Below are 25,251 nucleotides of genomic sequence, written 5' to 3' on the forward strand. Positions count from 1 at the left end.
GTAAAGCCCTTCCTGTTTGTGTGAGTGGGACATCCTAGGTTACTGTCTCTCGTAGAACCTACGAGACAGGTTCTCGTAGACAGATAGCTGGCTATGTGAATGGCCCAGGAGGAACATGACTGGCTTCCATGACAGAACCCTTCCCTGTAGTGTGGATGGGGCCAGCTTCCTGTGAGTCACCTGGGCTGCCGTGGAGGAGGCACACAGTGCACTGGGGTTCAGGGAAGGGAAGGGAGGAAGGATGCTGGCAGTCAACTATCCAGGCCCAGTACTACCACACCCTACAGACAGTCCTACCTAGAAATGGTCACTGCCATTGTACAGACTCAATATGTCTCACAGTGAGTTCTAGCAGTTTTTTAGTGCCACTGTAGCAAATGACAAATTTTCAGTGGCTTGAAACAACACACATTGATTATCTTGCAGTTCTGGGGGTCAGAAGTTCAAAAATCAGTCTCAGTGTGGTAAAATCAGGGTGTTAACAGCCTGTGTTCCTTCTGGAGGCTCTAGAGGAGAATCCATTTTCTTGCCTTGTCCTGCTTCTAAAGCTGCCTGCATTCCCTGGCTTCTGACCCTTCATTGCACCACCTTTTATCCCTCTGTTTCCAACTTCACATGCCTTCTGATTCTGATCCTCCTGTCTCCTTATGGATCCTCATGATTACATTGGGACCACCCAGGTAATCCAGGATAATCTCTCCCCCCTCACACCTTAATTTAATCATGCTTGCTAAATCCCTTTTGCCAGGGAAGGTAAAGTACTCAGAGCTTCTTGGGCTCAGGGTATGGTCATCTTTGGGGCAGTCACTACTCAGCTGATCAGTTGCCTCCTGTACTCCCTTTTATGCCTCACACCTCATCTCACACGTGTCTGCTATGTTCCTCCCTTCATCTACATTGCAAATGAGAAATGCAGCAATTTAAACCATTGAATATTAGATTTTGGAGGTAGTTGCAGGAATAAAAACACATATAATTTTATTTGTGTCCTAAAAGTTTTTGTTTGGACTTTTAAATTTTATCTAATTGTCCCTAGGTAAAGTAAATATGACTCAATCAGTTGATCTGAAAAATCTATTCAAAGAGTATACCACTGTTGTAAAGGCCCTTCAAAACAGTATTTTGAGTGCTGTTTCCAAATGAAGTTTACACTTTCACCCTTATCACTGTATTAAAGGTCATGTTTGAGGGTTTTGTGTGTGTGTGCTTTTTTCCAAAGTGAACTTGCTTCTCTATCTAAAACTAATACCTCTAACAGTATTTTTCAACAGGGAGGAGAGGAATTAGTGTATCTTCTAGACTAAGTTTTCTTTCCACTTGAAGAATCTGTTAGGACTAATATTCATGGGAGAAGGAAAAGACAGTAGCTCTTACACCCTGTATACTATGTTGACAACAACAGCATAAGCCTGACCAAAACTGTACATCTGGGTGCATCATTTCAGCTGAAACGTATTCAGTGAAGTATGATTTATTCCTTAGTAATTCATTTTTGTGTGAGATAAAAGTACATCAACAGAAATTAGGGAAAGCAGAGTGGTAATTTTAAAATTTCATCAGTGACTGTTTTTTGCCAGTTCTATAAGCACATTAATTGATATTAAAACCCATAAAAGCTCATTTGGGAATGAAAAAGAAAGTTTGAGGTGGTATTGATTTTTTTAATGATATTTGTATTTATGTGTATGATTACGCTTAGTTACACTTTGATTGAGTCCAAATGTGCCCTTCAACAATAATCCATGGGCTCTGGGTTTCCTGAAGTTGTATGTCATGGGGTGAACAGTTCGAAAAAGTGAATCCCACAAATTGACAACCCTATGGGGGCTTATATATTACACAAACACATTTGTTTGTTGACTGCCACTCCAGTACTTTCTGTGTCCTAGAGCTCTACCCACGCGGTGCAGGCTGCCCCCATCTGTGCTGGAGAATCATGACGGGGCATTCAGTGGCCTTAGGCATCCCCACAGAACTGCAGTTGCATCCTCTCATTTCCCACCTAGTTTGTGGGCATCCCCCTTTAGCTTGACCAGTGGACAGGTCTCAGTATGAGCTGTCTGTGTGAAGGAACAAGATGTTGGGGGGCAGGGGTAGTTGTTGATGGGAAGTTTTAAGTGTCAGGTTGTATCTTGCAATTTCCTGAACCCTGGCAGTGCAGGCCTGGGCCAACCTGGTATGTCTGTTTCACCGACCAAATCTTCCTCATGTGCCCAAGAAGTGAAACCATATTTGCATTTGCCACCAGAATCAACTAATACTAAATAATAGTTGCGAATTCCAGCTTGATTATAGTGAGTGGAAAATGGACCTCTCTCTGTGGTTAATTCTTACGCATGATTTTACTGTTCATCTTCATAAAAGGGATAAGAAATGAGGAAACTTGGATTATCAGTTTGTTTTCACTCTCATCACTCACTGCAGTTATAATCGTTTGTCAAAATACCAAGATGTTTTTGGAAAGTAGTTTTTTTGTGGAGGGAGTAGGGACTAAGACTAGGGAAAGCATTGTTCTATCAAGAGAAGTCGTTTTCAATTTATGGTATGATGGGAAATCCATCTCGTATGTCCTATTTGGATAATAGAGCTCAGTTTAATTTTTTTAACTTATTTTGATTTTTTAATTGAAGTATAGTTGACCCACAATATTGCATTAGTTTCAGATATAAAACATAGGATTTGACAAGTCTGTATGTTATGCTGTGCTCGCCATACTGTACCACCAACCGTATTCCCTATGCTGTGCCTTTCATCCTGCAACTTACTAATTTTGTAACTGGAAGCCTGTTGTCTCCAACTGTACTTCACTCATTTTGCCTGTCCACCCACTGCCTCCTCTTTGGAAACGATCAATTTGTTCTCTGTATTTATGGGTCTCTTTCTGTTTTTCTGTGTGTTCAGAGAACTTTTTAAGATAACTTGGTGCCTTTAAACATATTCCTTGATTTACATTATTTTGGATACGTATTTGCCATGTTACCCAATTAGTTATGTAATGACTTTAAAATTTGGTGGCTTAAAACAACACTTTTGTCATATTACATATGTTTTGGGGGTCAGAAATTAGGGCAGGATCTCATGGGGCAATTTTTATGCTTAACATGGCATTAACTGAGGTCAGTGGGTGTGGCCTTCAGCAGCGGCTGCTTGGTCTAGAGGATTCAGGATGACTTTATATATATGCCTGTCACTTTGATGGGTACAGTTGGGAGATGAGGCTCAGCTGGCCCCCCACTTCCGTGCTGTCTTTGTAACAAGGTTGTTGGACTTCTTTCCTGTCCACTCAGAGCTCCAATAGCAAATGTTCCAAGAGAGGGGTTCCTTTTGGACTTGGGCCTGAAACTGACACAGGTTTCTTCCACTCTCTTCCACTGTTTAACACAGTCACAGAGCCCATGTGAATCAAAGGGAATGGGGAGTCATAGGATTTGTGATCATTTTTTAACGTGCTACATAAGTTCATATGTGCATTTTCCCCCATTTCTCTGACCTGTGGGAAAATGGAAGTTACTGATCAAAGAGTCACAGGTTATCAAGCTGTATGAGAGACATTAGACTTAATCCAACCTCCATACTTTATAGATTAAAGAATATATATGTAGGTGCACATGTACATCTCCATATCAGTTATTATATATACACTTGTATATCACTAAAAATGAGTAAAATTATATTTTTCTGTGGAAAATGGTTGATGCATAAATAGGATGAAATAATTTCTATAGGACAGCTCATCTTACAGTATGACACTACCTTTGATAAGCCACACAAACTTAATAGCTAAGGCATGAAGAGGAAAATGTTAGAATCTTCCATTAATTTTCCTTAGAGATTGGTATTTGGATATTTGCTTTCAAATGATCCTTGGTAGTTCCCGAAATTACTACTTTGTATTACTCTTATCATTTGTTGTAAAAAATATGCACAGTGGGTAGAATTTTAGTGGTATTTGAGTTGACATTTTTGACACTTGAAAAATAATGGAATTTACAAAACTGAAGCAAAATTATACATGTATTATATTTGGAAGAAACTAATTCTTTGGGAAGATAAGTGCATAAATCTACAGTATACATGAGCATGAATTATTTTATTTCTTTGTGCTCTAAAAGCCTTCTAAATATTTAAAGTTTTATAAATATTTCAGTTAAGTTCAATCTGAGATTCTGAATATAAAGCTCAGATCAAGATTCTTCTCATGAAATACCCTCTAATGATTTTGACACTCCTCCATCAGATGTCACTTAGTCCATGAACCAAATAATGCTTTCCAATATTGTGGCTGCAAAAAACCACTGAACTTTCAGATCTCTGTGACCACAGAGTGAGTGCTGAATTTAGAAACCAAAGGTGATCATAGTATAAATTCTTTGACACAATCTGTTCTATGATTTTGTAGGTATAAGTTAAAGGTTTTGGTTGAGAAAACCTTGGTTGAGCCTCCCTCCGTGCAATAATATAGTGCTGTCCTGTTAAAATAACTGAGTTGGAGAAGGTGAATTGTGGAATTGGTAAGTACAGGTCCTGGAGGCCCTTGTGCTTTGAGCAGTGCTGGTGTCTAGCTTGCCTTCAAGTTGATGGGAACCAGAGTTTTTAAAAATAAATCAAGTCATCCATTTCACCAGGTATTCTTGAGGGCCAAAGAGGCCCACTCAGAAGTGGTATGCCTTTCTTCCAGACTGTTGGTGGTGGCACATACAAAGAGAGAGTATGGGAACTGGATGGCAGTGGTCCCTCAGTACAGGACAAAAACCATTCCATCACCTTCTGCGACCAAAGACTCAGCAACCCCAGCCTTTGTAGCATTGAAGAAGAGCACAGCACTGTGTGCTCATAAGTTGACTTATGTCAACTTTGTGAACAAAGTCTATCAGCAGGTTAGTGTGTGTGTGTGTGTGTGTGTCTGTGTCTGTGTGTCTGTATGTATTGTGAGTTCATGAAACTGAAGAGAGTTTTGTTGTTTTTGTTTTTATGTTCAGTTAGCCACTGTAAAGTGCACTGATAAGGACTGAGGCAGAGTTGCCACATGTATGAAATGCACCAGAAATGATAGAACATAAAGGGGCAGGCTCTGGTCCCTCGGGTGGAAGACGGCAGCTCCCTGTGTGCAGCCAAGTCCATGAGTGGCCCACCCATCTGCCTTGGAGCCTGAACACCCTCAGCCTGGATTAGGCATCTGATGTGTCCTTAAGGACAGGGTAGACAGACAAACCGATGGTTTCAGCAATCATGTGAGAATGGGCATCTGAAATGAGAGAGGGACCACAGGGAAGAACATTTGGAGGAGAAGATGCCCCCTTGGAAGTACCACCTGGATCTGTCCCCTGGAGCTGGGGTGATATGCTAGGATGATCCTTCACTTGCCTCTATTTGCCCCTGGGTTATCCTGTATTGGGTTCCCTCAGTGAAAAAGAATGGAATGAAATCCAGGCTCTCCAACCAGTCTCAGGCCACATTCACAGCTTCCTGCTCTCCAGCTCTGACTTATGACCTCTACCTAGGACATGAATCTTGCACATGTGAACAGTGTTTGGGTAAACATCCTCCCTCTGTTCTCTAGGAGCTGTTCAAGAGGGTGCTGTCCCATCAATACCTTGGCTCCTTTTGGTCCGAGAGGAATAAGTATGGGCATGAGCTCTGGCACCCACAGGATGGGCCCTCATCACCCAGTTCAGTGCTGTGGCCAGCTGTGTCATTACCATGTGTCTTGGCAACCCAAGCATGGCAGCCTGGGACAGGGCCATGGTGGTGGAATACTGGATCAAGGTTGCCAAGATATGCTATGGGAGGCCCAGCTGAGTTGCTTTCATGATCCTAAGAAACTGCTTTTCTATCTTTAAAAACATCTGTCATTAGAGAGAGTTGTGCAGCAGGGTGCCAACCTGGAGCCAATTCATCTGCCCCATGTCTACCTTTCTCTTGACCCCAGGGCCTGACCTTGACACCAGTCCCATTGTCTGTGTCTGAGTGTCCCTCCTGTGTCCTGGCCTATGCACAGCCTAAGGAAGGGTGGATGTAAGGTGCTAGGACTGACCAGGGGCTCTTTCTGGGGCACATTGGTTGTCTACTTTTCAGGGGAATGAAATCAGCTAGCACAAAAGAATAAGGTGAGCATATGTGGAACTTCCTATAGGGAAGGGGAGGCAGTGGGTATCAGAGATGTCCCTGGAAAGAATATTCCTTGGTTCCAACCCCTCTCCTCCTTCTCATATTTCCTGGGATAGGTTGCTAAGAAAGGAGTGGAAGACCCATCTAGTTAGTCAGTAGGGATCTAGGAAAGGCATCAAGGACTTCCTGGAAGAGGGAATAATTATACTTGCCTCTGAGAACAGATTGGGACTGGATGAATTTGCAGGCAGGAGGGTGGGCGTGTGTGCCAAGACCCAGGACCGGTCCCCCGCCCCACTGCTCAGCCCTCACCTGGCCCTGCAACTTTGCCACTCAGGCTCTGCCTGCATCCGTTCTTCTTTCTCGGCCCAGCAATACCAAGTCCTCATGGAACATCATACTGCTCTAGGTGGCAGAAGAGAATTACTGCCTAGAGACCTACCATCCATTCACAGCCTTTTTTCAATGTGGAAAACACAAGATGATTTCTTTTCTTCCCTCAAGCAATGAAATGAGATAGCCTGTACATGATGCAATTCTCAGGGCACAGTGCCATTTTTATTTCAGCTCTAAAGAGATTTTCAAACATACTTTCACCAGTTCCTGTCTTCTTGCCTTTCTAGTCAATTTGCAACACTCTTGATAGGGTGGCAAACACTCCAACCCCCCAAGCTGAGTCACCTCAAGCAGGTAACATCTGTACTTGCCACAGGAGTTACTACACAGGAGTGTGCACCCTCCATCATATATAAGGGCCTCACTACACGTTTTCCAGGCAGGTGGCATGGACACTGGCAGCTGATGCTTTTATCATTCATGACATCAATCCCTTTTGTTCACTTGTGAGATAACTATAGTCAGGGTCTCCATCTCACTCATGGAGGTACCATAGCTCTCTAGCTCACCAGCAAACAGGGCTCTCCCCTCTCTCCCATAGAAGAACCTGCAGAACTAAGTGACCATGAACTGGGAAAACACAAGAAGTATACAAAGTTCCTATGTGAATTCAGCTCAGCATGGCAATTTTAGACTGGTCCCACTTTGGGTTTGATCCCAGTGTCCTTGAGACATTCTAACCTTCTTGGCAATTGACTCTAGACAATGGCTCACCATGATAGAGGGATTAGAAGTTCTTTGGAGACAGGTGTCAGCACACCACTTTCATCACCCTTTGTCGTGGAAGACTATGTCCCTCATTTGATTAAGATACTCTTCAAACATTAGTGGATCAGAGTACAAAAAAAGGCTCACTTTGAAGAAGAGCTTAGCTTGGGGACATGTCCAGTCATATATCTCACTGCTCCCATCATCCACATAGGTGGTACCCAAAATGGGCAGGGTATCATTTTGAGTACACGTCTCCTGCTGGCCCACCATACCTATTCCTATCATCATGCCATTGCATTAGTTAGAATCCCAGTATAGACCTGTAAACCTCTTTCATCTCTGAAGTTGGAGCTCAGCAATAATCATCTTCATCAGCTTCACAAAACAGGATTTGACAGTGATTTAATGGATAGAACCTGCAAAGCACAGGATGGAAAGGAAAAATAAATTCACACACTGAACATTCAGAATACTTTAAATCTTTGTGACTTTAAAGACATTCAAGGGAAAGCATAGTCTTCAAGATGGGAGAATGTATTTGTAAACAATGTATCTGGCAGGGGCTCAATATCTGCAATATCTAGAGATCCCAGAATCTCAACAACAAAAGACAAACTAAATGTGATGTGTGAATGTACACATGGGGAAGAGATGTAACCTCAAAGCTATGCACATGGAAAGAAATTTGAAAAGATACTTCCCTTCACTAATTTTTCAAGAAATACAGATTATAAGAAGGAATGAGGTATCACTTCATATCCCTGAGGAAGACTTGCCCCAGAAAAAGAAAAAAAAAAAAGACTTAGAAGAAAAGACAATATCAAGTATTGGCAAAAAAGAGAGACAGTGGAATGTTGTTCATTGTGTGTGATAGGAATGTTTAACGGCATCATTGTAAAACCAGTATGGCAGCTCTTCAAAAAAATCAATTATTAGAATTATTCTAGTAATTCCACTTCTGGAGTAGACATCCAAATGGGCAACATGGTCTTGAAGACATACCTGAACACACCTTTTCATGGCAGTATTATTCATAAAAGCTAACCCACGAACGCAATCCAAGTGTGGGTCCAGGGAAGAACAGATGTTGCATATACACATGTTGGTATAGTATTCCTTCTGTAAAGAAGAAAAAAACATTGACATGTACCACAACATGGATAAACATTGAGGATATATGATAAGTGAAATGAGTATTCATAAAAATACAAAATTTGACTCCACTCTTAGGACCTACCTAAAGTAGATCCCTAAGGACAGAAAGGAGAATGGTGTTTGCCAAGGGCTGGAAGGAGGTGCTCATGGGAAGATTCTCACTCATGCTAGAGAGTTTTAGTTTTACAAGATGTAGTGAAATGGGAAGATGGGTTACAGGGGGGTTTACAAAGATAATAATGTATTTAAAACATTTAGAACTTCATGGACTGCCTGACCTAAAAATAAATTACACTGAAAGGCTGCAAAGATGGAGAAATGAACACAAGACCATTTCATCTGCCATTTATATCCTTCCAGGTAGGCTCTATCTTGGGCATTTTACTCCAGCCATTTTCCTTGAGATAACTTGGAGCAAACAAAATGTTGTCCTTCTGCGCCTACTTCAAGGTTTAACATCAGAATTGTCCCAAACAGGAAAATGTTATTTGAGAAGGTAATTTTCAGTTAATTTATTAAGATACATTTTCCTTGAAAATTTTTTGAAACTCAACCCAAATTGAACATTCTACTTCATCTCCTTGAGTTTTAATTTACTGTTTTTTCAACTTAGAATCCATTATTCATGCAGGTGGCTTGGATGGTTTTATGCCTATCATAATCTACTGACTTAAGGTTCTGCTGTTTTCAGTTTTGTTTACGTGTCACTCGTTTACCAAGTCAACTTTCCTGAGGTCCATTATGAATAGTAAAATATTTCTGGCCCCAGTTTTATTGATATAATTGATATAGAGAACTGTGTACATTTTGGGTATACAACAAAATGATTTCACTTTCACAGGACCTAAAATGATTACCAGAATAAGTTTAGTTGTCATCATCTCTAAGAGGTACAAAAAGAAAAGAAAGAAAAAAGAAAGGGAAGGTTCTTTGTGTGATGAGAACTCTCGAATTAAGAGAGTTAAGAACTCTAGAGAACTCTTAACACCTCTGAAATACACCATAGAGCATTATGAAGAGTAGTCATCATGTTACAAATATTACTTATTTATCTTAAAACTGGAAGTTTGTACTTTTCACCATTCACTCAATCCTTGCTCCATCCTCCAACCTCTGCTTTTGGTTCCTTTAAGCTGATGTCTTTTTCTAGTTAGTTTTTCTCCTTTTCTTTGTTTCTGATTCTGAATAGAAGGGGAAAATATCTATCTATTCATGTATCTAGTATCTATCTATGTAATATCTATCTCTATCTCTATACCTGAATATAGATAGTATTTACTTTCCTCTGCTTCACTCATCTCACTTGGCATAATGCTTGAGTAGTAAATTACTATTGTCACACATAGCAGGATTTCCTTTCCTTATGGCTGATTCCTATCCCAATATATAGGTAAACACTTCTTTATCCAATCATCACTAAAGGGCACTGATGTTTTTGTTGTCTTGGATCTTGAAAATAATGCTTCTTGAACATGGAGGTGGGTTCCTGGAGTTCTTTGTTTTCATATTCCTTGGTTTTCTATGGGTATGTTCCCAGACATGGAACTGTGAGATCCTATGGTAGATCTATTTTTATCTTTTTCCAGGAATCTCCATACTGTTTTGCATAGTGACTTTCCCAATGTGCATTCCCACCAGTGGGGTCTAAGGGTTCCCTTTTCTCCATATCCGGCCTTTGTTACCTCTTGCCTTTCTTAGGATAGCTTTTCCAGTTGATGTGATGGGATAGCTCATTATGCTCTTGGTTGCATTTTCCTGATGGTTAGTCATGTTGAGGACCTTTTATCCTGCCTGTTCCTCATGTGCTTATGTCCTCTGGGAAAATGCAAGAGCACTCCAAACACTGTGTTTGGAACCCAGTGACAAGGCTAGTCTCAATGAGACCTTGAGGGTTGTCCCAGGCACATATAGGGGTCGGTGCAGAAGCACTCTTCTGGCTGAAGTGAGGGTGCTGTAAAGAGCACACTGAGAGAGTGCACAGAAAAGGAGGAGAGGGAGGTTTCTGATGTCTGTTCCTCTGCCCTTGGAGCCTGGAGATTGTACTCCTTTGCTCCTGTGACTCTGGAAAGCCAGTCACTTGAGGATCCCCTTGCCAAAACAAAACAAAACAAACAAAGGAAAACAGCATGTCTTTCCTGGACTTTCTGCTGGCCTTGGGCTGTCCCAGGACAGCTGGAGAACAGGATGCAGTGCACACCCCGTCCTCAGTACCTATGCAGTACTGCTGGAGGAACTGGAGCAGGAAGAGTCAGGCTGAGACCATTGTGATTGTCCCCCTGTTCAGAAACAGCTTGAAACTTGGAGTAGCACTTCTCCCCCACAGTCTAGGTGCTTAATAGGGAAGGTGGGCTCCAAGACCATCTCAATTATTCATTCACTAACTCTACCCTAAAGTACTCCCCTGTGGCCAGGTACCTTGGTGGTCCCATGCATGGCACTGGAGATACCTACGGCTCCTCCCCTTTAAGAGCCCACAGTCTAGAGATGGATCAGCACAGGAAACAATGCCATGCAAAATAAAAGGGCAAGTTTTTCATGTGGCAAACAAAATGTGCTCCACAGGAAGGCTGCAAAGTCATTGGATAGGAAGGCCTGAAAGGTCTCACTGAGGGTGACAGTGCTGAGGACAGAATGAAAAAAAAAAGAGCTATTCCTCCACAATCTGGGTGCATTGTGTCAGGAAGAAGGTACCTCTGTTGCAGAGCCTCAGTACCAGAAGCTGGTTTGGCCAGAGGGGATGAAAAAGGCATCCTGTGTGGCTGGAGAGGAACTGGGAGGAGAGCAGAGGGGAGGGTGGAAGTCAGGAATTGAGAGATGCTGGTGAAATTGAGGAGCCAGGGGAACCATCTGGCTCTGTTGCCTGGAATGTAAACTGGTACAGCACTCTGAAGAGTTTCCTCAAACAGTTGAAAATAGTGAACCAGCAATGCACTACTGGTTTTTACCTCAAATATACAAATGTAGTGATCCCAAGGGGCATGTGAACTGAATGATCATAACAGAAATGTCCACAGTAGTCAAAGTATCAATGGAGCCTAGATGAGCATCAACAGATGAATGGATAATGATGTGGTATATATGCTAATTGAATACTGTGCAGCTATCAACTGCCCCCCCCCCAAAATCATTGCAGCAATGTAGTTGGAACTTGAGGGTGTTATGCTACACAAAATATGTCAATCAGAAAAAGAAAATCATCATCTCACTTATATGAGTAATTTGAGAAACAAGACAGAGGATCATAGGGGAAGGAGGGAAAAAGGAAACAATTTTAAACCAGAGAGGGAGACAAACCATAAGGGACTCTTAATCTTAGGAAACAAACTGAGGGTTGCTGGGAGGGAGGGCAATGGGAGGGACGGGGGTGACTGAGTGATGGACATTGGAAAGGGTATGTGCCTGGTGAGTGCTGTGAATTATTTAAGATTGATGAATCACAGACCTTGTACTCCTGAAAGAAATAATACATTCTAAAAAACAAAATAAGAAATGAAAATATGTACTTATGAAAAAGATATAATTTTTGAAAAATAAAACTGACCTTCAGAAACAAAACAATGTCATGGGAAAGACAGATATCTTTAAGATAAAAGTACTTTAAGTATGAACCTCTTTAAAACTCTTAAAAGAGTCAAAATGATTGCTATTAAAGTAACATAAATGCCCACAGCAGCTTAAGTGCAAATATCTCCTCATGCATAAAATAAATGATCTAATCTCTGAAGTTAAAAATGAAACTACTGCTCCCAAAACATTTTGACATAAACATTCTGCAAATACTCAAAATATGTTTCTTTCCCTGTGCTGACAATTACATTTAAAGTTTCAGTCCTCTAGCAGCATCTTTGGTCACCATCAAGGAGACGGAATCAAAAGGTTACTCAGAAGTACACCAGTAAACTGCAAAAACTCTGTGCTACAGCCCACTTCAATGAGTACAGTCTCTCTCATGAGGATGGAAACATAGTACCTATCATTCCATAAATGTGATCAGGTCTCAGTATGGAGATGGCTTGGCAAAGCCCACCTAAATATCAGATGTAGGCTCTCAATGGGATCTTAACCTGAAAGAAGGAAGCAATCTTTAAAAAGAAAAGTGGACCGGAAGTTAGGCAAGAGGACCCTCCCTTCCAAATTTTTCTGGGGAAAAACAAACAAACTACTTAGATCTCCTGATGACAAGTTTGAGGCAATAATTAAAATTTGGACATCAAACCATATTTTCCCCCAGCACTGTATTTCAAAGAGATGTTCCACCACTGTATTTCAAAGAGATGTTCCACCAAAAAACAGCAAATTCTTATAGGTCATCCTGATGTAGATACATGCATGCATGTTAGTCAAATGCATACAATTTTGTAACTGCTGTGCCATTTAGAATACTGGGGCTTAGTGGAAACTCACCATTGTTAAGACTACCTGATAACACTAAAGAACTAGTGGCTTTTGATTGAGTAAGGGAAGTTAAAGTGCCCTCCTCCCTCTCCTTCTCCTCTCACCAAAGCGTATCAATTAACTTTTGGTCTAGAGCCAGCCCTCACTGGGCTAAAGCTCTCTCATAGCTATGGTTCAAGTGCCTGTGCTCATGGGGCTATTTTATCCCATACCTCTCCTTAATCTGTGTCCTTGTCTTGTCTCCATGTTCATCTATTCCTGGGCAGAGTCTGGTGTGCCTCAGTTTAATATTGGCTCCAGTGTGCCCATGAGGACCTCAGGTGGTTGGCAGGTCAATAAACTCTCCACTCCTCAAGAGAGTGTGTGCCTGCACACACAGCTCTCTTCCCGGACATCTTGCAAATCCATCATCATTACAACACATTCTTGGAAACACCTTCTCCTGGTCATCATCGTGCATGACCACTGGGGCTTATTAGCCCTTCCTCTTCTTAGAATAGGTCCACACTTTTACTTTGAACATTTGGCTTACCCAAAGTTGCCTATATCCACTCATTTCTACACACACAGAGAGAGAATACTCCCAGAAAGGATAGACTTAACAAACAGACATACAGAATGTCTGATCCATATCTACCCATAGTCCGTGACTTTTCTCTTTAAAATTAACCTGATAATTTGTTAGAGCATCAATGGAAAATGAATACACATATATTTGATCTATCCCATCTTGTTGCATTCAGATACTCCTGTATGTGTAAAGTAGCACAGCTTGGCAATTACAAGGCAGAGTCAGAAGTCAGACTGCTAGGGTCCAAATCTAGGTTCTGGACTTACCGTATAACCTGAGTCAGTTCCTTAATCTCACCATGCCAGAGCCTTCTCATCTGTAAAATGAGATACTAACAATGCCTACCATAGTGGATTGTTAAGGAAGTTTAAATGAATTCATATAAATTCATATTCGTATACAAGTGAATAGTGTCTGGTACATGAAAAGTACATTTTCCCCACAAGATATGACAGCAGCTATTTTCTAAGACACACTTACTTTAATTTTTTTTAATTCTTTTTTTGCTTTTCTTTGATTTTTAGGAGGCTCCATTCTGAGCACAGAGCCCAAGTCAGGGCCCCATTTCACAACCCTGAGAAGAAGACCTGAGCTTAGATCAAGAGTTGGGCACTTAACTGACTGAGCTACCCAGGTGCCCACTGAGGCACTCTTTTTAAATAAGAACAACACTAAAAAGAAAATTTGTGTAGTAGAGAACATAGCATAGTGTTTCAACATGAAAATCACTGATCAATACCTGAGAACTTTGCATGGCCACTTTAGATATTTCTTAAGGCCCTAAGTTCACCAAGATACTGCTACTCTAACAACCACTGTGAAATCCTTTTTCTTTTCCTTTTCCTTTTTCATTTTAACTTCAAAAAGTTTCTCTTTATGTATCACCCCTGCCTGGACTTGTAAATTCCCCACCCACACTATGGTTATACCCACCCCTTGCCTCTTCAACCCTACTGGCTGCCACTGCATGTATTGATTCATGTGAAGAGAAAATGAATAAATGAGCAAATGAAATCTAGTTGGACTAGATTCTACAAACTACAATCAATTAGTTGGATTGATTCTATGAACTTCCAACTTCTGTGGGCTTTTATTGTATTCTATAAATATTCTTTGAATATATTTTGAGGAGGGCTGGGTCTAGGAAAAGAAGAGTGAGGGGGCTGCACAAGATTTAAGGAGGCACAAAAAACTCAGTAATTAAAAATAAGTAACATTTTAATACAATAGCTTCTAAAAGCCAAAATTAATGCAAAATAAATCCATGATGAACATTATTAAAGTTTTAAATAAGTGCCAGTGTTCAGCAGGTACTGGTTATTGGAGCCTAAGGCAGAAAGAAAAATGTGTACCACTCTAGATATGTTTTTCTGGATTCGGAATAGTTAACTTTTTTTTTCTAGAACATTTAAGTGTTGAAAAAATATTGAAAAAAAATCTCAATATCGAGCCATCAAAAAGTATTACAATTCACAGTGTGATTAAATATTTTGTTTATAACACAGAATGCATTATAATTTTACTTTCCTGGCTTTAATGGAACAAATTCAACAACATTTTTTAAATCTTCCTTACTTATTTCATTTTCAATTGTGAGAACTGCAATGCTTGACAATTTCTCTTGACAAAGTAACAAGTTTTTTAACCCACTGAGCCACCCAGGCGCCCCCAAAGTAACAAGTTTTTTAGATATCTTTTTAAGGTCACTAGTTCAAAAAGATCATTCTAATCTAAGTTTAACATTATAAAATGGATTCCACCTTGGTTTTAATTTTTAAAAAGCTCTCTCTGAATCATACCTCAAGCCAACTAATAAGCAAAGGCAGTATACCACACCAGGAAAGGGACAGAAACACGGAGAAACAGCCTTTGGTGTGTGCTGGTGTGCAAGGTGTGCCGAAAGTTGCCAGGGAAGCAGGAACACGGACCTTTCTGGCACTGCAGTATCTATGGTAAATCCTCAGGAGCACCAGTCCAGTGGACAAATCTGAAATTAACCTCAAAACGAATCAAGGACCTAAATGTGATACATTTTAGCTATAGAATTTCTAGAAGAAAACATAGATTTTTGTGATCTTGGGTAAGGCAAAAATTCTTTAGGTCAACAAAAGTACAATCCATAGTAGAAACATGTGTAAATATGTGGATCAAAAGGAACCATTAAACACTTGTGGAAAATGTTAATTGGTACAGCCACTGTAGAAAGCAGTATGGGAGTTCATCAAGATATTAAAAATAGAGTTACCGGGACACCTGGGTGGCTCAGTTGGTTAAGCAGCTGCCTTCGGCTCAGGTCATGATCCCAGCGTCCTGGGATCCAGTCCCACATCAGGCTCCTTGCTCGGCAGGGAGCCTGCTTCTCCCTCTGCCTCTGCCTGCCATTCTGTCTGCCTGTGCTCTCTCTCTCTCTCTCTCTCTCTCTCTGACAAATCAATAAAATCTTAAAAAAATAAAAATAAAAATAGAGTTACCATATAATCCAGTGATTCTGCTACTGGGTATTTACCCAATGAAAATAAAAACACTAATTTAAAAATTTTAAAAAATGTATAAACTGGACTCTATAAAAGTTAAAAACTGAGTCTGAGGTTTCAGAAAGCCAGGGCGTGTCTAGTGTGTGTGAGGGTTTTTCTTTTTTTTTTTTCGTTTTGTTTTGTTTTTTTTAATTGGGGAGTGAGGAAGTGATTTTCAGAGGGTGTTGTGCGGTGACGTGGATTTTAGATAACCTCCTTGCCCTCTTTCCTTTCTCTGTCCATTTTGTTTGTCCAGAATTATGTCCCAACAGTGTTTGAGAATTAGACGGCCAATTTTGAAACTGACACACAAAGAATAGAGTGGAGTCTGTGGCACACTTCGGGTAAGAGTGTCATGGGACCTTGCGGTGCTTGGGGCAGCTTTCCAGCAGCACGGGGGGCCGGAGGGGGGGGGCGGCTGATGCGTGGCATGCCTCAAGCACCCAACAGCGCACCAACAGCGCACCACCAGCACACTCTGTGACCCTGGTTTAACTTTACCTCTTCAGAGGGGTCTCTGATCCGTGAACGTTTTGTCCCTTCTGTGTGGGGTGGGGACGAAGATGGGTAGGGGAATGGGAGTGGGGAGAGAAGGGCGCTGTGTGCCCACCGGGTGTTTCGCGGCGGAACCACTTGTAGCCAGGTGGCCGCTCCTGAGTCACCTGTGGGCAGCCAAGGTGGCCTGATGGGGGCGGGGGCGGGGTGGGGGGTGGGAAATGCCTGCCGGCCTCAGAACTACCTGGCTTGAGGCGGGAGCGCTCCAGGAGCTAACCTGGAGACTGTCAGAGAAGCAGGGAGCACACAGGGAGTGGTAGGAGGTGGGCGAGAATCCCAGAAGCCACGGTATCCGTTCAGATGAGCCCAGCAACAGACACAGATAATCTGTGTTTCTGCAAATGTGTGGTGTACGTGGTATGTGCACGCATGTGTTGAACTGTCAGACAATACAACAAGTATCTGTAGCTGACAGGAGGTCATTTAATAAGACACTTGGTCGGATCAAAAACTGGCAGGCTTTCTGAAGAGCAAGTTCTTAATTCCTAGTAATAATCTTATAATATTGCATAATTTTTACCTAGTCATTTTTACTTTTAGAAATTCATCCATAAGCAAATAATAAAAGATTATTGTAAAGATACTGTTATGAAGAATTCCTTCAGAGCATATTTATAACATTAATACGGAAAGAGCATAAATACTCAATTACAAAGGAATGGTTGCATAGGTGCTGGTACTACTATGGAATGTTTATCCTCAATATGACCATTGTAAATGTTGTATAAGAACATTTAATGATATGTAAATGTTCTTCATAATATGCTAAGTGATAAGGGAAGTCACAAAATTGTATGTGGAATGATTCCATTTTTGTTAAAAAAGAATAAAGGATGTTTGCATGGAAGTGAAACTTGAAGAAATGTAACAAACCATTAATAATGATCATCATGGAGCAGTGAGAGTACAAATAATTTTTACGTTCTTTTTATAAATCAGAGTTTTCAACTTTTCTTCAATATTTATGTTTTCCTTTTGTAATAAGAAAAAAATGCACAGAGAAATTTAATGTGAATCTGTGAACTACCAATTTGGCTGTAAATTTTCATTTTTTTCTCTTTTTAAAATTTTCTTCTTTTTTAAAGTTTTTTATTTATTATTAACATATATTTTATCCCCAGGTTTACACACTTCACAGCACTCACCAAAGCACATACCCTCCCCAATGTCCATATCCCCACCCGCCTTCTCCCAAACCCCCTCCCCCCAGCAACCCTCAGTTTGTTTTGTGAGATTAAGAGTCACTTATGGTTTGTCTCCCTCCCGATCCCATCTTGTTCCATTTATTCTTTTCCTACCCACCAAACCCCCCATATTACATTTCCACTTGCTCATATCAAGGAGATCATATGATAGTTGTCTTTCCCTGCTTGACTTATTTTGCTAAGCATGATACGCTCTAGTTCCATCCATGTTGTCGCAAATGGCAAGTTTTCGTTTCTTTTGATGGCTGCATAGTATTCCATTGTGTATATATACCACATCTTCTTGATCCATTCATCTGTTGATGGACATCTAGGTTCTTTCCATAGTTTGGCTATTGTGGACATTGCTGCTATAAACATTCGGGTGCACGTGCCCCTTCGGATCACTGCGTTTGTATCTTTAGGGTAAATACCCAGTAGTGCAATTGCTGGGTCATAGGGCAGTTCTATTTTCAACATTTTGAGGAACCTCCATGCTGTTTTCCAGAGCGGTTGCACCAGCTTGCATTCCCACCAACAGTGTAGGAGAGTTCCCCTTTCTCCGCATCCTCGCCAGCATCTGTCATTTCCTGACTTATTGATTTTAGCCATTCTGACTGGTGTGAGGTGATATCTCATTGTGGTTTTGATTTGTATTTTCCTGATGCTGAGTGATGTGGAGCACTTTTTCATGTGTCTGTTGGCCATCTGGATGTCTTCTTTGCAGAAATGTCTGTTCATGTCCTCTGCCCATTTCTTGATTGGATTATTTGTTATTTGGGTGTTGAGTTTGCTAAGTTCTTTATAGATTTTGGACACTAGTCCTTTATCTGATATGTCATTTGCAAGTATCTTCTCCCATTCTGTCAGTTGTCTTTTGGTTTTGTTAACTGTTTCCTTTGCTGTGCAAAAGCTTTTGATCTTGATGAAATCCCAATAGTTCTTTTTTGCCCTTGCTTCCCTTGCCTTTGGCGATGTTCAGGAAGATGTTGCTGCGGCTGAGGTCAAAGAGGTTGCTGCCTGTGTTCTCCTCAAGGATTTTGATGGATTCCTTTCGCACATTGAGGTCCTTCATCCATTTTGAGTCTATTTTTGTGTGTGGTGTAAGGAAATGGTCCAATTTCATTTTTCTGCATGTGGCTGTCCAATTTTCCCAGCACCATTTATTGAAGAGGCTGTCTTTTTTCCATTGGACATTCTTTCCTGCTTTGTCGAAGATTAGTTGACCATAGAGTTGAGGTCTATTTCTGGGCTCTCTATTCTGTTCCAATGATCTATGTGTCTGTTTTTGTGCCAGTACCATGCTGTCTTGATAATGACAGCTTCGTAATAGAGCTTGAAGTCCGGAATTGTGATGCCACCAACTTTGGCTTTCTTTTTCAATATCCCTTTGGCTATTCGAGGTCTTTTCTGGTTCCATATAAATTTTAAAATTATTTGTTCCATTTCTTTGAAAAAGATGGATGGTACTTTGATAGGAATTGCATTAAATGTGTAGATTGCTTTAGGTAGCATAGACATTTTCACAATATTTATTCTTCCAATCCAGGGGCATGGAACATTTTTCCATTTCTTTGTGTCTTCCTCAATTTCTTTCATGAGTACTTTATAGTTTTCTGAGTATAGATTCTTAGCCTCTTTGGTTAGGTTTATTCCTAGATATCTTATGGTTTGGAGTGCAATTGTAAATGGGATTGACTCCTTAATTTCTCTTTCTTCTGTCCTGTTGTTGGTGTAGAGAAATGAAACTGATTTCTGTGCATTGATTTTATATCCTGACACTTTACTGAATTCCTGTACAAGTTCTAGCAGTTTTGGAGTGGAGTCTTTTGGCTTTTCCACATATAGTATTATATCATCTGCAAAGAATGATAATTTGACTTCTTCTTTGCCGATTTGGATGCCTTTAATTTCCTTTTGTTGTCTGATTGCTGAGACTAGGACTTCTAGTACTATGTTGAATAGCAGTGGTGATAATGGACATCCCTGCCATGTTCCTGACCTTAGCGGAAAAGCTTTCAGTTTTTCTCCATTGAGAATGATATTTGCGGTGGGTTTTTCATAAATGGCTTTGAGAATATTGAGTTATGTGCCCTCTATCCCTACACTTTGAAGAGCTTTGATCAGGAAGGGATGCTGTACTTTGTCAAATGCTTTTTCAGCATCTATTGAGAGTATCATATGGTTCTTGTTTTTTCTTTTATTGATGTGTTGTATCACATTGATTGATTTGCGGATGTTGAACCAAACTTGCAGCCCTGGAATAAAGCCCACTTGGTCGTGGTGAATAATCCTTTTAATGTACTGTTGAATCCTATTGGCTAGTATTTTGGTGAGAATTTTCGCATCTGTGTTCATCAAGGATATTGGTCTATAACTCTCTTTTTTGATGGGATCCTTGTCTGGTTTTGGGATCAAGGTGATGCTGGCCTCATAAAATGAGTTTGGAAGTTTTCCTTCCATTTCTATTTTTTGGAACAGTTTCAGGAGAATAGGAATTAGTTCTTCTTTAAATGTTTGGTAGAATTTCCCCGGGAAGCTGTGTGGCCCTGGGCTTTTGTTTGTTTGGAGATTTTTAATGACTGTTTCAATCTCCTTACTGGTTATGGGTCTGTTCAGGCTTTCTTTTTCTTCCTGGTTCAGTTGTGGTAGTTTATATGTTTCTAGGAATGCATCCATTTCTTCCAGATTGTCAAATTTGTTGGCGTAATGTTGCTCATAGTATGTTCTTATAATAGTTTGTATTTCTTTGGTGTTAGTTGTGATCTCTCCTCTTTCATTCATGATTTTATTTATTTGGGTCCTTTCTCTTTTCTGGCTGTAAATTTTCTAACAGCCAGCATAGGCCAGAATGTTACCAGGTCCCTGATTCACTATGCCAGTAAAAGGAAAATGAACTTAACTGCCTTGGGGAAACACAGCTCTTTCCAGCACTAAGACCTATGAGAAATATATCCTATGGGTCCTCCTAAGGAGGCCACTCTGTAACATTAGAAACAATGTATTTGATGGCATCCTTAAAGGAAATGTGGTCCCGAGTTTTATAGGGCTCACTTTCGTATAGGTCCTTTGGTCCCTCAGCATACTGATGAGAGATTGCTAAAGCACATCAGAAAAAAAGCAGTTTAACTAGGAAAGCAATATGTCACCATTCAATTACATAATTTGTTCATCAGGATTAATCCAGTAAAGATTTTGAATAGCTAAAGGAGTAGATGGACGGCATATCCTTCAGTCTTCTCCTGAGGAACAAAGAATTCAAGGTTATTTTCCCTGACATGTAGCTAGGGTTTACAATTTAAACTTGTCTATAACTATGTATAGCTTTTTCCTCTGTCACTAAGCTGAGCAAAACCTATGAAAAGAGGATAAACTATTACCTCTTCATGAGAGTTCAGAGCCTGAGAGGGAGACATGCCTAACTGGAGGCCCTGGTCATGGTAACTCATGTCGTCAAGATGATCTACAGAATGTAGACGTTGAACCACTTCTTCAGCTTGTAGACAGATAGGAAGGCAAATCATGCCTAAATATTTTTCATAGAACAGTGCCATAATAATGTGGTCTAGATGTTTTTAAAAGAAGTACAAGCAAATACTCACGTCATCTATTAAGGCTGAACAGAACTATATGATAATAGCTTCATTAAGAAGGACATTGACATGAGTAATGCAGTTTCTTGGCACATAGTTCAGGACAAACTGAATGAGTTAAATCATTTAAGTTTGAGTCAATCAGATAACAGAGGACATTTATCAAAACGGATTACCTGTTTCAAAATGCTTTTTTTATGGGTTTTTTTTTTTTTTTGGTATTAGTTAGTTGTCATGGCAGCCATTAAGATAACCCCCAGTTCCTTACTATAACCTTGAGTTATCTACAGTGAAGAGAGCACTTAACCTCTCAATGACCTGGTAGTGATGGTAGAGGAGATATATATTATGACCATGAGGGAAATATCACATGGTATATTTCCCCATCTCCCCTTTTCTGCCATTCAGAAACAGATTTATATTACACAGGGAGTTCCATGCTATATCCTGACCAAAAAGATACACTCCTAGTATAGTGGGATTTAGACTGTTTCTCATCTCCAACTCGGCTTTAAACAAAGACAAACACACGTGCCTGCTGATTTTGTGCATGGTCAAAGAAATGTGATGAAAATGTGGCGTCATTCCTCGAAGTGGGTTTTCTTGTTCATATTCTCTGTCTGTCCTCACTGCTTATCAACTAAGTATTGTAATTGTTTGTGTTACAACAATAAAAATGCTTGCAATATTCATTGATTGAGCATATTAACTGTGAATTACAGCAGTGCTTGGAAACTCAGTGAATTTCTCCATGATAAATATGGTGAAAATGCTTAAGTATTAAGAGGTGTATTAAAAATCCAGATGTTGGACAAGGTAAGCTGGCACAGGAAAGTCAGAGGCCCCTTGATCATATGGGGAGTTTCATATTTTCTGCCAGTTTCACTTAAATTTTCTTCACAGAGAGGGTGAGAGCTGGTACATACACATTGGAATTGGAATTTGGCAAATGATGGTTATTTAAAGATATGGGTATAAGCCTCCTATCATAGCACTTACTGAGAGTTGCTTGAATTACTGCAAACAGACTAAATGGCCTCCCAGTTCCCTGTCCTGCTCTCTTGCAACCTAGTCTGTGCACTAAAGCCAGAGGGATTGTTTGAAAATACAGATTATTGTTACCTTGCAGGGGCTTGCCATTGTTCTTAGGCTAAGTCTGGACTCTTCACATGTAAAAGAGCTGCCATGACCTGGATTCTGCTTTCCTGTCATCCTCACCTCTGAGTTTAGATGCTACCCCACCTATCCTCATACCTCTCTCACGATACTTCGAAGCTGTCTTTCTCCTGGTGTTTTCTTGACCTATTTCTCTACCCGTGGCCATCACCACCACCCAGCCTCTTATCTTGGCTGAATGCTTGCATATTAGTCTTCATCAGAGTTTCCTTATTCTGATGTCTAGGTTAGGAGCCCTTCCCATGTTTTCTACACCAGCACAGGAGCCCTCTGTCTGCTGTGGAAATTTGGTCATTGCATGTTTGGTAGTTCTTCTGTTTAGATGAAGCTCCTTCCTTAAGGATAGGTACTAAGTCAGTGTTATTGGATTAGGTTTCCAGTACCTACTTCAGTGCCTCGCATATATTTGTGGCCAATTCAGTGACTTTGTGGGTGGATATTTGGCGCAAAGCTGTCATAAGCACAAAGAGAAACAAGACACTTTTCCTGGCCACAGAAACTTGATGTAGGACATGTACACATATCAGATAGTATAGTGTAGAAAGGGATGGTGCAACAGAGTGCTCTGGGAATTCAGAGAAGGGAGAAGGTGTGACCATGGCATTAGAAAGAGCTTCTAGGCAAAGGAGATTTTCAAACTGGGCTTTGGATGGCTTAACCTATTTTGAATAGGGAGGGGATACACTTGAGCTCATAGGAAATGAGCATACATCAGAGGACTAAGGAAAGCAGCAATGTTTGGAGAGAAATGGTGTATAGTTCAGTCGAACTGGAACTTAGAGTGGATAAAAGGATTTTTGGAGAATATGCTGGGAAAGCAGGTCATGTAAGATTCTGCAGGCCAAAAAAGCCAGTTTACAGAAAACACAGACTGCAAGCAGAGCTGGTAGCTCCTATTTTAAAAGATTAAGAGGAACCTAACAGAATGTTGCCCTTCATTGTGCTCTTCACCATCAATTTTAGGTATGTGTGTAGGTATAAGAACCGTTCTTGTAAATTTTAAAAATGTTTATTATGGGTGGTGCCTGGGAGGTTCAGTTGGTTAAGCATCTGCCTTTGGCTCAGGTCATGATCTCAAGGTCCTGGGATTGAGTTCTGCATCGGGTTCCCTGCTCAGTGAGGAGTCTGCTTCTGCTTCTCCCTCTCCTCTGCTTTCCCCTCCCCTTACACATGCTCTCTCTCTCTTTCTCTCTCAAATAAGTAGAATCTTAAAAGTTTATTATGGAACTGATTGCAAACATGAAGTTTTGTGTTTCTGCTGGGGCCATTCCTTGTATATTGCTGACCCTTGGTGCATTTTAAGTAAGACCATTCAAAATGCTCTGTAGACTGAGACGGGATAGAAATGAATAAAATATTTCAATTGTGTGGTTACCAAATAATAAAAATAAGCATAGCTAGAAAGTTTGTGTGGCTGGTTTTCATAGTTAATCCCTTTCCTTGGTGGTCTGGCTGTTGAACTTCTCTATCTCCCTGTAATACAGCCAGCTGCTTACTAGAGACCTGCTTTGAGTTTGAAACTCTTCATCAGAAGACAGTGGCAGGGTGGAAAGTTTGGGTAACATCCAGAGAAAAGCAATAAAAATGATGAATAGCTTGGAAAGCAAGACTTCAGAGGGACGTTTAAAGAGGTTGAGAATCTTGATCAATAGTGAAAGCACAGCTTACATGTTTTGAAATCACACTGTAGGTGCTTTTTTCTTCATCTTCACAGTAAATACATGGAGAAGACAGCCTAGGTTGCAGCAAGAAAATTCACACTGGACCAAAGAGAGACAAATATGCACATATGCTAGCATTGGCTTAACACTCAGAGGTAAGACTGAAGGTATGGACTGTTAATTTATAATAGAGTTTTGGATGCCAGGGTCTGGGGAAGGGGAAATTGAGGAGATGTCAGTCAAAGCATACAAACTTCCAGCTATACCATGAATAAGATCTGAAGATGGAGTGCACCACATAGTGATTACAGTCAGCAATACTGTGCTATATCCTTCAAAGTTGCTAAGAGTAGATCCTGAATGTTCTCACCACAAAAGAGAAGTGGTAATTATATCACAGGATGGAGATTTTGCCCTATGTCAGTATGTCAAATCAGTAGGTTGTGCACCTTAAACTTCCACATGTTGCATGCCCATTATATATCTGTAAAGCTGGGGGACAAAAAGGTGCAGAGTAGACCCCTATCTGGGGTGTTCGGTTTTAGAGAAAGTAACAAAGAACTTCTCTATTGTCACTGATTCTTCTACTGGGATATGTTGTGGTGGTGGTTGTTACTATTATCTAGTAACATGGGTCTCTTATGCATTTGCTATGTGTCACAGTTTAGTTTCTTTGGAAGCAGATGACAAGGCAGTTAAAAGTGCAAGATATTTACTGGGGAGTAAGCCTGTGAATGGGAATGGGAGGGAGCAGGACCAGGCAGGGGGCACTGTCAGTCTGGCATGCCCACCTGGCCAAGCATCTGCCTGCGTAGTGGGAGCTCAGGAGCACAGCTTGCCCATTGGAGGGATGCCATGTTGGGTGGCCAAACCCTTGTATTTATGCTTTTGTTCAGGCATTGACTGGAGGCTGCTGTGACGGGAACATGTTTTTGGCTATCCCTGTCTGGCTCACTCATTGTCCCGAGGCCACCCCACAAATGTTGTGACCTTCACTGGAAAGCTGATGCAGATCCTGAAGGACTAACAACTGGGGGCCTTGTGTGAACCATGCTCCTTATAGCTGAGCAGGGAGCCATTTTTGGAAAGAGGATCAGAAGGGCCCATCTCTGTTTCTGCCCCATCATGAAGAGCACACTTCTCTTGGATTGCAATTAAATAAATATGAAGTAGCCAGCTTTCTATGTGTAAATGCAATCTGAAAATTACTACTGACATTTTCATTTTGTATGT

At 40.7% G+C, this 25,251-nt stretch overlaps 1 long non-coding RNA gene across 22 annotated transcripts in view; it reads left to right on the plus strand.

Annotated features, from left to right (window-relative positions):
- Nucleotides 1-25,251, plus strand: part of LOC131809497 (uncharacterized) — a 78,414-nt gene that overhangs the window by 22,224 nt on the left and 30,939 nt on the right. For 9 of the 22 annotated variants that reach the window (XR_009345189.1, XR_009345190.1, XR_009345198.1 and 6 more), the window contains 3 exons: nucleotides 4,679-4,877; nucleotides 16,106-16,193; nucleotides 24,072-24,173. The exons of 1 other annotated variant lie outside the window; for it this stretch is intronic. This is a non-coding gene — a long non-coding RNA (uncharacterized LOC131809497). Of the gene's footprint in view, nucleotides 1-4,678; nucleotides 4,878-8,753; nucleotides 8,867-16,105; nucleotides 16,194-24,071; nucleotides 24,174-25,251 lie in introns of those variants that run through there. 12 more of the 22 variants (XR_009345196.1, XR_009345195.1, XR_009345203.1 and 9 more) reach the window with 6 other exon arrangements.

The sequence above is a fragment of the Mustela lutreola genome, chromosome 10, assembly GCF_030435805.1.
Source record: "Mustela lutreola isolate mMusLut2 chromosome 10, mMusLut2.pri, whole genome shotgun sequence".
Taxonomy (NCBI): domain Eukaryota; kingdom Metazoa; phylum Chordata; class Mammalia; order Carnivora; family Mustelidae; genus Mustela; species Mustela lutreola.